Source organism: Furipterus horrens, unplaced genomic scaffold (assembly GCF_987537825.1).
Source record: "Furipterus horrens unplaced genomic scaffold, mFurHor1.1.pri manual_scaffold_9, whole genome shotgun sequence".
In the NCBI taxonomy this organism is placed as follows: Eukaryota; Metazoa; Chordata; class Mammalia; order Chiroptera; family Furipteridae; genus Furipterus; species Furipterus horrens.
Window position 1 is genome coordinate 81,547,902 of NW_028327179.1, and position 14,804 is coordinate 81,562,705.

Consider the following 14,804-nt stretch of genomic DNA (forward strand, 5'->3'; position numbering starts at 1 on the left):
CATTGTGGAGAGTATATTTATACTAACTTATACTCACAAAATAGGTATTGTTTATGAAATTCAGATTTAAATCTAGCAACCCTAACACATGATTAAAATTAAGAATAGGTATCTTGTACATCCAAGGACAGATTTCATAGCTGTAAGATAAGCACTTACCTGGGTTATAAGGATCTGAGAATTAATTCAGGTTTTATTATGGTTCCGAATAGACTAAATTCTCTTTTTTGGCCCAGACGTAGGTTTGTTTATTACCTTCTGTTCTGAGGCTGGAAATAACACTGGTTTCTCAGCTTAGAAGTGACTGTGATTAGTCATATACTGGGACACAGTGGGTCAGTGTGACTAAATAAACACAATCCGTCACCTTATTGAGACACTTCTTAAGTAAAATATCCTGATGACATTATTGCAGCTTCATTTTTCATATATAAGGATTATGTCATGGAGAAGGAAGGGAAAATCTAATTGTTTTGGTTTGTATTTCAATGGAAGGTGCCAACTATTAAATTTGTTTGGATGGAGATCAATACTCCAACCATTTTTAGTTCTTAGCAATTCTCATATTGAAATGATCATAAAACTTCCTAAAAACTGGCTGATTATTTTATTCCTTTAGTCTGTTCAACTGTGTTTCATTTTATGACCATCTGATTTGGTTTTCATTAATTCTGCTCTGCCACCAGGAATTCCAAACAAATCATTTTTTAAAAGTTGTGTTTATTGCGGTAAGAAAAAGAAATAGTTTAATATATCCACAGAATTAGAAAAAGACATTGTATTAGTTTTCTATTGTTGTGAAACAAGTCATCACAAATCTAGCAGCTTAAAATAACATTCGATTATTGCCTCACATTCTCGGTGGATCAGGAGCACATGCACAGCTTAACCACGCCCTCTGCAGCGAGGGTTATAGGGTGCAGTCAAGCTGTTAGCTGGGGCTGGGGTCTCATCCGAGGTCCTCTTCTAAACTTATAATTGTTGAAAGAATTCATTTTATTGAATCTGTAAAATGTGAGGTGGCTTGCTTTTTCAAGCCCAGGAAACAGAGAGTATCTGACTTCTAGACCTTCTTTTAAATGACAATTTTATTTTTTATTAACTTAAGGTTCACTGATTAGGGACCGCATATACATCTGCAAAAATCTCCTTACCTTGACATAATAATGTGACATTATTATAGGAGTGACATCTCATCACTGCATTCTAATAGTTGGAAGCAAATTTTCACTACACTCAAGGGAGGAGATTGCACAAGGGTTTGGGTCAGTTATCCAAAAAATCTACCTACTATTTAGCTTATAAAATTAGCACACAAGTCTCAGCCAATTTTGGAAAGAAGTAAAATAGAAAGATAATTAAACTTCCCTCTGTGAGATATAAGTATGTATTTGGAGAACTAGTAAGTGAAAGAGAAAATAATGTCAAAAGAAATAAAGGAACCCAACATTATGGTTCTAATGAAAAAGTTATCAGGAAAAATTAAGAGGAGATAGTTTTTAATAAATGTATAATAAGTACAATCTAAAATTCAATGTAAAATTATTTGCATATATGTGAAATTATTGACTCACATTATGTGGAATTAGTTGCTCATTTATGTGTGAAATCTTTAAAAAAAATGAAGAAAAACCAAGGTCATAAATATAGAGAACATCTTGGAGATGGAGAGTGGAGGTGGAAAAAATGGGTAAAGGGAGTCCAAAGGTATAAGCTTCCAGCTAAAAAATCATAAATCATGGTGATGGAATGTACAGCATATTGACTATAGTTTATAATACTGTATTACATATTTGCAAGTTGCTAAGAGAGCAGATCTTAAAAGTTTTCCACACAAGACAAAAAGTCTGTAACTGTATGGTGACAGATGTTAACTTGACTTATTGTGGTGATCATCTTGCAATACATACAAGTATCAAATCATTATGTTGTATACCTGAAATTAATGCAATATAATTATAAAAATATTTGCTATAATACTTTTAATATAAAACCCCACAGTGTCCCAGAATCTAAGAAAAGTTTGTTACATATGCAGACTGAGAATTGAGTGAAATCATGAACTTGGAGCTATAGATAATTATGACTTCTTAGATATATTGTGTGTGATGAGTTTTCCACCATATATGATATCAGGATTTGAGTCCCTTTTTTTCATAGATATAGAAGAACACACTGGAAGTTTTGGGAACATTTAAAAAGTTAATTTATGGGTTACATATGTTTCTGTCTGAGAGTAAAATAATTAGAAATTTTTAGACTACATTGGCAAGCCTGCATTAAGATGGGCCCGGACAATATGGTTCATTATGAAAGGAGAGCAAGAAAGTAAGTTTAGGGTCATAAAACAAGCAAACACTTGAGCATCTGGAAAAGAACTAAGAATGCTTTCACTGTGTTTGCAAGTGGTTGCTCTCTTATGGCCTTCACAGCCTGGCAGCACAATTCCAGACATTACTTATGTCAGCAAAATGTTGCCCTTCAAACACATCACAGTGTATTAGATTTTTAAGTTGCACTTTTTGTAGTAAAATCACCTCAGAGCTTGAGTACAAAGGAAATGAGAAACATATATGTGAGTTTGACCCAGAGATTAGAGGATGTGAAATATTGATGCTATTTACAACATTCAACACTTGCTGAATATAAATTTACACATCAGCATAAGATTTCTTCTAATTGTGAGAGGACTGAAATCATATAATAATAGTTCAATCCATAAAGATTAGAAAGATGTTGCTATTTAGCTTGTTCTCAGGTTGTTTGAGTACTGGGGAAATGGCTAAGAGAAATGATTAGGAGAAGCAGTATATGGAAAGATTGCTGGATTAGAAGCCAGAAGTTCTTTCTTCTAATCCCATGGTTGTGACTTCAGTAGCAGTGAATAAGTTATTTTTCTTGTTATTGTTGTTTTTAACATTTTAGGCCTTCAGTTTTCTCTTTAGTAAAATGGGGACACCCTCATAGGATAAATAATAAATGTTCAAGCTGTTTACAAATTATAAATTACCATAATAACCTGAGTTGTTATTTTGAATGGTTCTAATCTAGATACCATGCATCCAAGTATTTACTTCATAGGAAAGAAGGAAATTCAAATGGCTCCAACAGTTAAATCACAGTACAGGATACAGTAATAGGTTTTTAGCAATAAATAAATAAGTAAATATTTATCAAATGCAGTCTGGGACCTCTGAAGCTCCATGAGATTTTTCATTTGCATCTACTCTCACTTCAGCCAAACTCTTGGGAAATCACTTAATCAGCTTATAGTCTGTTCTACATGAAAAAAAAAAGTATAAAATAGAATTCCAAGAGGCGTTCGTATGGACAAGGATCTCAAGTTATCATTTCTGTGGACTAACATGTTACATGGAATGGTGTTTTAAAGCTAGGCAGGGTAGATGTAATCCATGATATCAAAGAAGGCGCTGTTTTCCAGAAGCTTTACTGCCAAGATATTTCTAGAGCCTTAGATAAAAAAAAAAGGTCAGGGTAAGTGGCATCACAGTCCTCTCATTTTTTTTCCTCCTCCATACTGATCCTTCTCTCTCTCTGTCTCTTTCTGTCTCTCTCTCACTTTAAAAAACATATATATATATATATATATATATATATATATATATATATATATATATATAATTAAGTGAAAGAATGTATTTTGGCTAAATAAGATTAAAAGATGCTTTTTGTAAAATTTTTATTTTTATAATTTGTTTGTTTGTTTTACTTTTAGAGAGAGGGGAAAGGAGAAAGAGAGGGAGAGAAACATCACTGTGTGGTTGCCTCTCTCTCATGCCCCCGACTGGGGACCTGATGTGCAACCTAGTCATGTGCCCTGACTGGGAATCAAATCAGCGACACTTGGCTCGCAGGCGGCTCAATCCACTGAGCCACAGGAGCCAGGGTAAAAGATGCTTTATAATTTTATCTTATTTCTATTATACTAAGAAACATTGCATACAAAACAGAGGTCTAAAAGGATGCTTTTCACATTTCTCTGAGGGTCTTCAGGAAAACCAGAGCCACACTTTAAAACAAACAACTCCATTTGGAGGAAGCCCTGTTGACATTAAAATACATATAAATGAGAAAAGAATGAGGTTAGTTCTGTGTTCTAGCCAATTGCTGTCTTTATTAATCGATTTCAGAGGTGACTTTTTCAGTCATTTTCGTATTTTAGTATATCAAATTCTATTGTTAATCTATAAATAACACTGTAGAAAAATTTCTTACTGAGTTCCCTGCAAACATTTACTTTTTCTTCTTAGGTCCTTAACTTTTGATTCTGCCTACCCACTGCAGCCAGAACTCTGTTTCTTAAATAACTTATCTAATTATGTTATTTCCTTTTGTTTGAACATCCCTATTAAGTCTTGCCTTCAGGAAAAATACCAAAGCCTCTGCCCTGGCATTCAATAACCTTCTGAATGTGGCCCAGACTTACCTCTCTGACCTGATTTTAACACATGCACCTCACAGACCCACTCATGTGAGTCTATTCTAGAATTTTTCATATCTCACTCTTCAATCAATATTCCATACCCTTTCATGAGACTGCCATCACAAATGTTGTCCCTTTGCCTAATATTATTCCTTTTTTTATGCCTAGAAAATTCTGCTCAGGCTTCAGGATCAAGTGTGACTTTATTTATATGGAGATTCTCTACTGAATCCTAAGGACAGGCAGTCTTTGCTTCTTCTGAGTTCCAGGAGATATCCCCTTATTACAGCGTGTGCTGCATGGCACTGCAGTTTATCTGTTTTCACATCTGACTCCTCTGTGTCCTGTAAATTCATTTGGTACCGAGACTATCTCATTGTTAATTCAACAGCACTTGGAATGTTGCTTAGGCCAGCAGAGAAACGGTAAGTGTTTGCCAGAGTAAATCATGGCTCCAGAAGCTATACTCTTTGCATTGCAAAAATTGCTTGGATGGATGCCTTTGAAAAAAAATATTTACTTATTTTTATGAATATCTTAAGAGTCTTGATTTCATGTTCTAGGTAGAATGTAGTAGATCACAGCAGGTCAATACTCCCATTGTAGTAATGTGGAAAAGGTGGATATATTACAAAAATTAAAATGTTAAATGTTTCAGAAATCTATGCAATGAACAAAGACTAAGTGAAAACATACACAGAAACAAACAAAATAAAAAATCCTAAAGAGGAAAATGCTATCCAATTGAGCTTTGGACCACCTGGTATTTTTCTTGCAGAGGTATTGCTAATTTCGGTTTGAGCTGAGGTCAGAGCTGGGCTGTATGCAGAGCCTCTGCTGGGAGAGAGAATCAGGAAGGCCTTTTGCCATTGTGTGGGTTTGGAGCAGCAAGCTGAAATCTTGAGGGCCCACAAAGATATACAATTAGCAGTAACAGAATTTAAGCTCACATGGAATATTTACCAAAATCAATTATCTAATGAGCCATAAAGAATCTCTAGAAATTTCAAAAGATTGAAATAGCTTAGAATATATTCTCTGATCACAATGCAGTTAACTTAGAAGTCAATAATAAGATAACAAGAAAAACCTCACTGTCTGGAAATTAAATAATGTATCTTTAAGTCATAGATGGATAATTAAGAAACCAAAATGAGAATTAAACTTAATCATAATGAAGATACAACATATTTAAACTGTGGGATGCAACTGAAGCATAGTGAAATCAGTGTTTACAGAGACACGTGTATCTGTAAATATATACACCAGAATAAAAAGAAAGATTAAAATTTGGGTCTGTGGTTTTCTCTTTAATGGTACTCTTGACCTCTGAAAGTCTTGATTTTTTAAAAATGCAAATATCTCAGATATGACTGGAAAGGAAATGTACAGATAGGATTTCAAGTTGGCCTAATAAAACTGATGCTGAGATTAATATAAAAGATAAAATTAACTGTGTTATTAACTATATATAGCTGCAAATTTAAATGATTCTGTGTTTTTCACATACATGTTTTGCTTGTAAAGAAATCATTGGGCAACTTCCATACACCCTGAAACTTCTATGTTCCTTTCTCTCTAATACAAAGACTTTGTATCCCTGAGTTAGTAAGTAACTTTATAATGGCTAAAATTTTTTAAAGAAAATTAAGGCATTGTCCCTTTATAATTTGGGAGGCACAGATTTCATTTAGAAAAAAAAACAAAACCTAAACATTGACAGATGAGTTAAATCAATTTTATTTAAGTACTTCAATAGAGTTGCTAGCCTATTTATTAGTTCTTTATCAGTCCTTTTTCTGGTAAAAACTGCACAAAAATGCAGAGGGAATAACAATTCTGATATATACTTACCAGGTATACATACTTATTTGTTGGCTGGTATTACTAAGCTCAGGGCCCTCAGTTGAATCCATTAAAAATATTTACACTCTCCACATCTTACCCTGTTGAAGAAAGGTCTGGATTTTTCCAAGCACACCCAGGGCTGACTGCTTGGAATTTGAATGCTTCTTAGTGGATATGGTCCTTGGATCCAAGTCTCCATTGGTTTTAAACATTGCTAATGCCAGGAGCAGCAAGCAATTTCCCTTGAGTTCCTCCTGCTGTTCTTGAACAAATTTGTTTTTCTTTAACCGCTATTCACACTTAAATAGCACTCAGTGTCCAGCTTGTTATCCTCATCCAAATGTGAATGGCTGTTTCCAGAAATGACTTGGCATAGTTTTGATTAAAGATTGTTTTTACACATCCAAGAAGATAGAACAGTTAACTGGAGAAATAGAGTGTGGCCCAGAGGATTAATAAAGATCAATGGGCACTGACAATTGAGGCTTATTTGTTCTCTTTCTATTATTTACTCTTATTCTTCCAGCACAGGGGCTGCCTAGCATCAGCAGAAGCTGAAGTCTGGTGGGATTTAAGCATCAGTCAGACATTGCAGCAAAGAAGCAAGAAATAAGAAATAAATCAGATATAAGAACATTGCCATATGCTGTAAATACAACATCAATGAAGAATTAAAAATGGGTACTTTACGTATGGAGATGTCACATACATCGGCTTAAGAATTCAGCCTAATCACCCTTGCTGATGTGGTTCAGTGGGTTGGGCATTGTTCCCCAAATGAAAAGATTGCTGTTTTGATTCCTGGTCAGGGCACTTGCCTGAGTTGTGGGCCAGGTCCATGGTTGGGGGCATGCAAGAGATAACCAATGGATGTTTCTCTCCCACTCTTTCTCCCTTTCTTTCCATCTCTCTAAAAATAAATAAATAAAATATATTTTTTTAAAAAGAATTCACCATGATCAAATTTCTAATGCAAATGTTCTATATTTAATTAATAAACAAAAAAATTTGATATATATCTTTAAGCAATGATAATCACCTTAAATCTTTTCTGGCTGTCATTTGCAACATGTGTTTCTCTCAGTAATGAATAATTGTCAGCAATTCCTACTAATTTCAAAAGCTATTTTCTGTTAAATTAATCCATGATTTCTCTTAAAATTGTTAAATGCTTGAGATATAATTTAGATCTCTCCTTAAACACAAGTCTCTAGATCTGGAGTTTTTAAGCTTGGGTATAATAATAATCTTTAGGGGATATCTAAACACGATATTTTAGGCAAAAGAGCATCTTTCTCACAAGTGTCCTTATCATTTTTCAGGTCTTCAAAGATATCTAATATAAAAACAAAATGAAAAAAAATGTCAAGAATATGTTCAAAGTATTTCATATTGAGTTACGTTTATGTGATCACCTGGTCTGATCTCAAGGCAGTGAACTAGAATGACCCTGCTTGACTGAGCAAAAGAAAATTCATAATAGCAAAAACACTCAGTCCTTGTCAGTTTAAAACCATCATTGCTAATTTAACAGTAAGACACACCATATTTTACTCACCTTTAATTTCTTTTCAATATTTAAAAATGTCTTAGAAGAAGAGATTCTGAGAGCAGATGTGGATGAAGTAAAAGGTTTGGGCTTCACCAGGGCCAGCCTCAAACCGTGCAAAACTGCTTCATCCTCGGGCCTGTTACTCGACCAGACAAACGTTCAGCTTCCTAATTCAAAACAGCACCTCTTGTAAAACAGACATGGTATCTCACACAAGATAAATGTCCATATATATTAGCTTCAAACTCTTGGGTTTTTTTAATTGGCATAAAAGTGTGCAAACAATATAATGTTCTCATTTTTATTTATTTTCTCAGAAGCAACCTCTCATTTAATGGTAACAGAGTCTAGTGACTGCCTCTATTTTTTCTCAGACTCTTTAGAAAAGCACAGTGACAGGAAAAAAGGTCAATGCTTCACTAGACCAATTTGTATTTTGGCCAAATTAGTTTTTCCAGAATACCGAAAGCAAATCAATTGGGCTTGCGTAAATTTCATTGCTGCTTAATCAGGCTACAGCTTTGCATACATTTAATAGGCTGCCACTGAATGAAACAATTTGAAAGATGCTGGGTAAGTTGTCTCCCTAAATTGTTTCCCCATCCATTTAAATAAATAGTTTGAATTTCCCTGAAATTTACATTTATCAAGTGAGATTCCAGAATCTGCCTGTTAATTCGAGCTCTGTAACTTACTAAATTGTTTTCAATCCTATACTTAAGGAAGAATTAGTTTATGTAATCAAGGGAAGGCACATAGAAAGAATAGCAGTTTAATTTAGATTTGTCTCTGAAGGTGTGTCTCAGGAATCCCTGGTAAAGGGATTATGGTAATTCTGCAGTAGGGACACTTCCTGGGGCACAGGCTCAGGGACACCAGGTCGCTGGGGGTCCTGAGAAGAGAAAGTTAGATGGCAAAGACAAGCCTCCAATTTCTCACTATTGCCCAGGAGAGTTTCGCTCAGGTCTAGTGCTGTGGACGGATGGCTATTGAGAAGGCCAATTCTGATTTTCATGAAGTTCTGTAAGTATTGTTCATGCTGAAAGTTTAATACTATATGATTCTCTTGCCCATAGAATTCCCTGGGAGTATCACACCATAAAAATATCTTAAAATTGTTTCTTTAAAAATAGATGAGTTATTGAAAGGGATTATATGACCTGCTGTGATAATAATCTAAGGTTGTGGTTATGTATACTTCTCCCAACTAACCCTTCACAGTTCACAAAATATGCATTTTCTTATTTATTGTTAGCATGCATTCCAATGATGAATTTTAATCCTAAGTACTTTCTGTTGCCTATGAATTCACCATAGCATTTTGAATAATGATCATTCTAAAATTTATCTCCTTACTTTTCATTAACTACATTTATTGATATGGAAGTTGTAATGTTCAAACAACATAAATACGTCATTTTAGAAAAATTTTTACAAAGATAAAACTGTTCTTCAAAGCATTGCCTTCTATAAATCAAGTATTTAATGTCATTTTTAAATTACACTTTAAATTTTATAATATGAAATGCTTTATAAAGATACAACTTTTGTTCCATTACAAAAAACACAGTATAATAAATCAATTATACATAAAACTAAATACAGTGTCTAGCACTCAGCACAGGAATAAAAGTGAAATTACCCTCTGTTTTGAATGTTTCTAGCAGGTCTATTACAATTATTATACTGAACTTGATCAATAACAGTTCAATTTATTAAGGTTGTGGACTAGTAACTAACTCAGAATTAGAGACTTTCAGAACTGCAATAATCCATCATAAGCAAGATAGAAGATCTTATATGTTTAAAAGTTGACTCATACCTATGAATCACTTTACTAATATTTTCTAATTTAGATATAAAACAACTAGCCTAACTTAGATATAAAACAAGGTGTATAAGGAAAAGCAGGGGAGGGGGAATGAGAGGACAACATCCTTTTCTTCTCTCTTTTTCTTTCCATTCTTGAAAAGGACGAATGAATAAGAGGGAAGAAAAAAGCCCTAGATTTCCAGAAGCCAAGAAAGCTTGCAGATTGGCACTGCCCATGGATAATAGCCCTGGGAATGAGGTGAAAAAGAAATACATGAAGACTAGGGATGTTCAATTTTTAAGTATTTGGTATTTGCTCTAAATTTGTGGCCATTATGACACCACCGCCTCAGTTTTGTTAAATCTTCAGTTATGTCTCCTGTACCCATAAGCTTTGTGAGACTGATATTTTTGCTTAATTGTATCCACCACCTCACCCCTGCACTTCCACTCCTGGCCCCAGAAATCACATCTCACATTTTGTTTGACATGGTGCAGAATAAAAACAGAAAGCATAGGACTGAGGTATTTTAGTAGAAATTTGATTCAGCATTAAGGATAACCATCAAAAAAATATAAGTACATTCAAATGTCCATATGTTGCAGATTTTCTTTTAAATTTTAAAATATCTTCAAGTAGTAGGCTGATCTCAGCGAGTAGTCATGTTACAATGGTGTGGTGGGCAAAATAGTGGGTCCCCAAAGACATCCATGCCCTAGTCATTGAAACCTGTTAAACTGTTACCTTACATTGTAAAAGGGAATTGATGTTGACGATCCAATTATATTTGATTATCAGCTGACATTGAGATGTAGAGTTTATTCTGAATTACCTAGCTCCTCTCTGAATGACTTCCCTCTGGACCAGAAATCTTGCTCTGAACAATCAGCAGAGGCCAGGAAAGGCCCAAGTTATATCTAATAAGCATGGCTACAGAGATAAATTTACTACTGGTTCAGAAATGAATGTTAAGGTCTGATCAAATACTCAGAACAGTGGTTGTAATATAATGGAATTTAAGTTAATAATAGGTAACATTAATCTCCTGCTTCACATGCCTATATGCCTTGATTATCTTTCAAGTCCTTATCCACAGGAAAATCTCCCTATCAGCTTCTCCAATGCCATTCCTACCTTGTGAATCCTGCTAAAAATGGTCACACAATCATATATATAGATTGGCATCATTAGAAACTTATAGTCTCTGATCCCTATTTGGCTACTTTCTTCCACCACTTCCCAAAGGGATTATAATAAGCACCTAACAACCTGCTACTCCTCAGGATGCCTTTGTCCCACCATTTTTGGCCCATGATAAATGAAGAGTGGAAACTATAAATCAGGAATTACCTTAAGGCCCTTACTTTTCTCTCCACTAAACAAATGTATACCTACTCCTCCTAAACTCTTTACAATCTCAGGAGGAAGTGGCTTCCCTCCTGCTAGTCAAATGTTACCTATCCATCTGGGCTCTCAACCTGGGCTTTTAAAAGACTATCTTCTCTCTACTCTTTTAGCCACTCTTTCCTACCTTGAATCTTGTGCTTTCACCTGACTTGTGCTTCTGAGTACAATATGTATAAGAAACACCTATATTGAAAAATATATACTGTATATCCCCCATGCCCATCTTTAACTCTCTTTAATAATTAATGACTCAGAAATCATTATAATTTGCTCACATTAAGCTAACTGAATTGTAATTTATTTGATGATTAATATGTTGAATAGTTATAAGACATTTCTCTCTTCTACTTCATAATAAGCACCGAGTCCTATCCATTCTGTTTTCTAACTATTTTCTGAATCTGTACATGTCAATCTCCATGCAATAATTTGATGTAGACCATCATCATTTCTCACCTGGACTATTCCAGTGGCCCAACTATACCAACTTATTTGTTTCCACATACACTTTCCCTCTTGATACAATGGATAAATTTGGCTTTGGTTTTTCTAACACTAAATTCCATTTCATAATGGGTTCCATACCCTCTAATTTACCAAGGCATTTTAGCATTTTTATCTCCTACATTTTCTTTTGCCTTTTTGATCAGATCATTTTCATCATCATACATACAAGTTCTATATTCTTCCTTCTTAAACACTAAAAACCCTCCATTGATCTCACATAATCCTCCACCCACTTTCCCTTTTCTCTCTTATCTTTAGAGCAAAATTCCCCTATCTGCTACTTCTTTTCCCATTTTCTCTTTTAATACTCTGTTTAACCTACATCAATCAGTCAGGCATCTGTCCTTACCAGATTATCAAACTACTATGGTCAAGATCACAAATAGTCTACCAGTTTAAAATCAAACAGTTTCTTCTCAGTCCTTCTCTTCTTCCATTTATCAATTGCATTTAATTCAATAGTTTACTTTCCTTTTTTGAAACTTTTTTTTTCATTTGATTTGTGAAATATGTGGTTCTCTCCCTGCCAATAACACCAGCTACTCTTCATCCTCTTTCCAGAGTCTCCTTTTGTTTCCCAACACCAAAGGTTGGGGTGCCACATCACTTAGCTCTCTGGCTCATCAACTTACACATATGCCCCAGGAAAATGACCCATCTCCATGAGTTACAATAATATTAATATCCTGACAACTTCCAAGTCTATATTTTCAGCCCAGATCTCTCATCTAGATACAATCTCATAAATATAATTTCCTACTAAAAATCTCCACTTGACGCTTACAGGCATCTCAAACTGAAGGTAGACACAGCAGTACACATGATATCAACACCCCTTCTCAAAAGGGTCTGTTTAGCACCTCAGGGAGTAACAACCCCATCCTTTTAATTACCCACGTCAAATATCTTATAGTTGTTCATTACATGTCCATTTTGATCATGTTACAGTCAGCAACAAAACCACTTACCTCTGCATTCTAACTTTTTCCTGAAATGAATCTCCCCACACCTCCACAATTGCTACAACCCTTTCCGAAACACCAACATTGCTGTCCTGAGAAAGTGCATTAGTCCTCTAACTCGTCTTTCTGCTTTCCTTACCCACATAGTTTATTCTCTGTAAGGAGGTAGAATCATCCTTTAAAAATGATACAGATTATGTCATTCTTCGGTTCACACCACTTATCTCAGAATAAAAGCCAAAGCACTTCTGATGGCTGAGGGGACTCTGTGTGATCCAGTTCCTAACCACTTCCCTTGTTTTTACTTGAGCGACCTTTCTGAATGGAAATCTTTGGGTGTCACTCCACTGCTTTGGCTCCTCCAGCAAGCAATCCCCACCATCTTCAGAATAAGCCCAGATTCTTTAGAATCACATTCAATGCTCTTCATTATCAAGCCCCTCCTTATCTTTCTAGTCTCAGTTCCCACCATTTCTTTTTCTGTTTGCACCCTACACTGCGGCTGAACCAAACTTCTGGTTTCTGCCTGGTAAATCCTAGACCCATGCCTCCATTCTGTCATACAAGCTGTTCCTTCGGCTTCAGATAAAGAGAACTCCCACCTAGAAAATCTATCCAGGAGGTCCCTTCTTTTACTGAATAACTGTTAACGTTGACTTCCTTTAAATTTCTAAAGAATAACAGTTTTCTTTCCACCTCTAGGCTGTGCTCGTCTAGAATTTTGTATATAGAGTTACCTTTGTAACATCTCTTCTTATAACACTGTATGAAAATTGTTAGTTGATTTGTCTACCTCCCTTTGAACAACGACCATTTTAGTGACAGAAGGAAGACTTACCTGACTTATCTGTAGTCCTTAGCCTTTAGCACAGTACTTGGCATGTGGAAGGTCTTCAAAAACATTGAATGATATTATCAACAAATACCAAAGACAGATATTAATATGTAAGACAAATTGCACTCTTTAAAGTTTTAACTAACTATTTAGTCATTTATTTGACTGTTTAATTTTTAAGCATTCAATCGAACTTAATAAAATTCAAACGAAAAGATGGTAGTCTAGAGAAAATGAAGAGTAAGAAAGTAATTTATATTCTGTGTTGTTTTAATTTTTAGTTCATAACAATGAAAAGCCAATATGTTTATAAATTGGATTATTCTGATCTTGTTAAAGTATTTCATGTAACAATTAAGGAGTTCAAATGTCTAGATAAAATACTGTAGGAGACTATACAACTCACTTTGCTCTGGTTTTGAGAGTTTGTGCTACCAAACTACTACACAAAACTCCATTTTTAATTTCCCTTACTTTAACACAATTTTAAAGCTATACTAGATGGCACATGCAATAAAAATATTATGAAAAGACACCAGTACCCAATGGTAAGTTACCAACCTGTTTCACATTTCTTAGCATAAGAAGGGCCATAGCAAGAGCACTTGAGATTCTCTTGCTATGGTGGTTCTCTTATTACTGTGTGGACTTCAGGGTAATCAAGAAAGAGGAAAGGGGGCAAAATTCAGGAAAAGGTACTCAGCCAATAACATGGCATGTGCTGCCTTGACATTGGCGTCAGAATGCGTTGAATAAATGCAGCTGCCTTTTAGATATCACTGGAGCAGTATTGTTTGTTCAGATTATTAAACTGTGTGGATCAGGTGAACCGTTATCACAGCCGCCGGTGTCCGGATTGCCTTTGTCTCGTCTCCTTTCTGACTAAACGCTAGTGCCATCCGTGTTCTGCTTGCTTCATTTTATCCTTCTCCAGCTCCTATCTGCTGCACTATATCCATACGATATTTCTTTCGTTTGTGTATGTGACACTCTCTGTAAATAAAATACTTTCACACAGATTCTCTCACAGAAGCCTCATAATAATCCTGGGTGGGAAGTGGGGCTGGAATTGTTGCATAAATTTAATGAAAACACTCCAGTACCATTTGGAGCTACCATTTGCTGAAAACCTCCTTGATGACAGACAGACCAATAGACATTTTATATTTTACTTAGTCTCATAAACACACATTTTGTAGTCGAAGACATAGAAGTTAGGCAACATATTCAAGGTCAAACAGTAAATTGTGGCAAAACTGGGCTTTTGGAGGCAATACATAAATATACAAATAAACACATGCATGTGTGCATATTATATATGCTCGTGTGGGTTTGTGTGACCATGTATTCACTCTGCGGCCAATGTAAAGCATGGACTAAAGAACTCACTAGCTTACACCTTTTTCACTCTTTCAAAGCTAAAATGCAGCTAGTTT